Source organism: Orbicella franksi, chromosome 7, assembly GCF_964199315.1.
Source record: "Orbicella franksi chromosome 7, jaOrbFran1.1, whole genome shotgun sequence".
In the NCBI taxonomy this organism is placed as follows: domain Eukaryota; kingdom Metazoa; phylum Cnidaria; class Anthozoa; order Scleractinia; family Merulinidae; genus Orbicella; species Orbicella franksi.
Genome location: NC_138151.1, coordinates 5,159,804 through 5,163,749, shown reverse-complemented (window position 1 = coordinate 5,163,749; position 3,946 = coordinate 5,159,804). Strand labels below are relative to the sequence as shown.

The following is a 3,946-nucleotide window of genomic DNA, read 5'->3' as shown; positions in this document are numbered from 1 at the left end:
GCATAGTAACTGAACTAATTACTTTGCCGTAGTTTCCCTGTTAGGATGATAGATAAGTTGAATTAACGATTTAAAGCCGCGCATTGTGACCCTCGCTCCATTGAGGACTTTTTTGCGTGGGACTTATTATTCTAATTCTCATTAGAATGTGCTCTTAATTCATGATCAAGCGTGACTTCTCTGCGCGTGACTCATTATTCTAATTCTCACTAGAATGTGCTCATAATTCATGATCAAGCTTAATTTCTGCGACAACATGAGGCATTCGATACCCCGAAGCTGCGGTCTCGGCATAGTGACTGAACTAATTACTTTGCCGTAGTTTCCCTGTTAGGATGATAGATAAGCTGAATTAACGATTTAAAGCCGTGCATTGTGACTCTCGTTCCGTTGAGTACGTATCACCCCGTATCAGTTTTCTGAGAATCACTTATCCATGCCCTCTGCACACAAGATCGAGGCTACAATTCACACAATTGTCTGTGTACCATCAGGGAAGAAGCCGAATGGTTTACGTTCCTTGCATTGAAATCTCAGAAGCATTTCTCTGCGTCGCATCTTGTTATGATATGTTCTTCGCCTACTGATTCGTTTAAATTAGTAAAATGGCTGCTAGCAGAACGAAAACCATCGAAGAAATCGACGATATATCGGAAATGTTTCCAGCGATGGCGGCCCTTGGTGTATCGTGTAAAGGACTAACAACATTGGATGAGATGAAAGCCAAAGTGAAAGAAGAATTAAATCCGTCAGAAGATAAGCCTAGCTGGACGGCAGGACAGGTAAGAATATTTTTAAAATGCTGTTTAGACCTATAAAAAACAAGAAGTGGTGAACTGTGTTTCGCAACAGCAACTGAAACAGTTTAGCAAGCTGTTTTAGACTGGCATCGGCAGCATTGGAAAAATTTGTAATAAAAAGGCTAAAACTGTTTAAAAGGCTTATTTGTATTTTGTATTCGTACCAAGACACATTTGTAAATACGAAGCGAATTCTAGTATATAAATATGTTTTTTTATATATTCACCAGTCACGATTAGATCGATAGATCGCAATTCCGGATTTTCTACAGATGTTTCTTACTGGCCATGCAAAGATTTGAGAAGCTAGTGGCTGAAATTTTTCCCTTTTAAAAACCATAAATCCCAAATGACTTTGTTATAAGGATACTGTTGCAGCCTTGCGTTTTTTTAAAATTCAAACATGGGATAAGCAGTATACCATAGTATACCAAGAAGTAAAACCCCCGGCCGCATTCGAATGTGTTAACTTTACGTGTAACGTCATTACGTTATGTTCGATCACGACGATTCAGAAACATGAATATAGATCATTTTCACTGTCACGCAATAGGAATTTAAATCGAAAACCATTCAGTGGATGAACCCAAGAAATTGTGATGTTATAGGAGATGTATAAAGAAGACAGGTCTCCGAGTTTAAGATCTGTGCGTTTTCCCAAACCTTAAATATTCGTCGAAATGTTTTGAACAAATTTACAGCCCAGTGTGTTCACGTGACGTCATTAAATTCTCAAATCCAAAACTAAAGAGCCCATAAAGGTTTTATCCTCATCAGGTATAAGAGGTACTAAATTTGATTCTGTTTACAAATTTCCAGCTCAATTGCATTCTTCGTTTGGAAACCAGCGCACTTTGAATTTCGGAGTTATGGCAGCGCGTGACATCAAGCTAATAAAGCTATGTCGAGAAATATAAACTGGCCTCGTGATTTTTAGCCATTTTAGGAGTTAAAGTATTTGGAAAAGTGCTTGCGTAAATGTTTTTTTTTGGTTAGGTTCAGATAATCAGTTGTCTATATAGCCAAAGTAAGTTTCAGATGTTTACACTATTTTCCATGGCGGCTCCATACTAGGCTCTATAATTTTGCGCCGAACATTTCGACGAATAGCTCAACTTTGGGACAACGCACACGCCTTAAACTTAGAGGACTGTATTCTTTATTTATCGTCTACAATATCACACTTTCTTGACTTTATCCACTGAATGGTTTCTAATTTTAATTTTTATTGCGTGACAATTTACACATTCTATATGGCGGCCGGAAAATAGTGAAAACATCTGGAACTTACTTTGGCTATCTAGGCGAGTGATTATCAGTACTGAAAAAAACAAGCATTTACATGAGCACTTTTCCTAACTTTAATTTGTAAATAGAGTAAAAATGTTTTTTTTTTTTGGTTTTTTTTTTTTGTTTTAATAAGAATATATTTTACAAGAATATCAAGAATGAAATTTGCGAAATTTTAAGAATATTTTAAGAATAAAAGAGACTGCTAGGAACGCCAGTATAGTCTTGGGCTACAATACAAGCTCTGAGTGAAAGCATCGCAATCGGCCATTTTACCAGTTTCCTGTCAGTTACTCTCCACCGATCAATTCGAATACACGAAAAATTTATGAAAACGTTCACTGGCTATATAAGGTTAAAACTTTGGAGCTTTCGGCTGTCAGACTACAACCTTCGATGGATAAAAAATGGAAAAAATGACATATACAAATATATACAAAAATATGTGGGACTATAAAAAGAATATATTAAGAAGGAAAATATGAGTCAATAAACTTATTGTTCCGTCATGATTTATCGAAGCAGTGTGCCATGGTCCTAGCGTCTTACGAATACGTAAAGCACCTTAGTCAATCACTTGTGAATTTTTAAAGTCAAGGGAGTGATTTTAAGAGCAAGCTAGATCAATAAATCATGGAGATGACAATTCAAAGCCGCTCCCCGACCTCTCAATCTTCATTTTAAGTGTTTTCTTTGGATCTTTCATGGTTTCTGGTAAACCAGGCTAATAGGACTCGACAAAAATCGTCTCGATATAATGGGTACTCGATATGCCATGAAGACGTGACTCGCTCAGAAAACGAGACACGTTTGAGAAACATTCGGAAAAACGAGACTCGTTTCGAATAACGAGTCTTTCCGAACGAGTCTCGTTTTGAAAGTCTCGTTGAAAACGAGACACGTTAGGAAAACGAGACACCTTCGAAAAAGAAAAACGAGACTCGTTCGGAATAAGTTCGGAATAAGTTCGGAATAACGAGATTTAAAACGAGACTTGTTCGGCAGAGACTCGTTAAAACGAGACTCGTTAAGAAAACCAGACTCGTTCGGGAAACGAGACTTATTCGCAAAAATACTTCGTGAAACCATTTTCTTTTGTGAAGGGAGCCTAGTTAATTATTACGTTCATTGTCTTTTCATTAAATTAACAACCCGACTAATTGATTTTGCTTTTAATTTCAATGTTAATTGTAAATTTTAAATATTAAGCAAAACGTTTTAGTCGCAGTCTTACAAACGATATAAAGGCAACCAGAAACTGTGACTTTAAAAATTCTTAACCTTGAAGCCACTTCAATTGTTATGGATGGTGTCAAAAGCCTTGATAATTTAACAAATGAAACGCGAAAAATTTTCATCTCCAAAAGGAAGTCTGAACATGGGGCGCGGAAGGGTTTATTTGAAATATGTAAGTGTCAGTTTCATATTTGGCAACTTTTTTTTTTTATTTCATGAATAACTAAGAAATTGATTGGCCAAATATTAATAGCTTGCTTTAAATTGTTGTACTAGAAACTAAATCATGAAAGCTACATTGTGTAATACATAAGGTAAAGAAATAAAAGATGATTCTAAATCAACATTCTTATCCATGAGTTGTGCCTTTTTCTGTCATTAAAAATCATTCGCATCTTTAAAATTTTTTTTCTCAACAGTAACTCAAATTTGGTAGCCCATAGGTTTCATAAAGGGCTTCTACCATTCTATCTACAAACTGCAACTTGCTCAGTATTGAGTCACAGACATAATTGGTAAACAATTAAATAAACGATCCGTGTTTCATAAATTAAATAAGAAAACGATATTATTTGTCAGAATAAAAACAAAAATTGCCCATCGAAGTTTTGAGGAGGAGA

At 35.8% G+C, this 3,946-nt stretch overlaps 1 pseudogene across 1 annotated transcript in view; it reads left to right on the top strand.

Annotated features, from left to right (window-relative positions):
* Positions 1-121: 121 nt before the first annotated feature.
* The window catches only part of LOC145493476 (uncharacterized), a 50,092-nt pseudogene continuing 46,267 nt past the window's right edge, over positions 122-3,946 (top strand). Inside the window, exon 1 of the transcript XR_014050131.1 lies at positions 122-782. The product of XR_014050131.1 is annotated as an uncharacterized LOC145493476 (transcript). The remainder of the gene's footprint in view (positions 783-3,946) is intronic.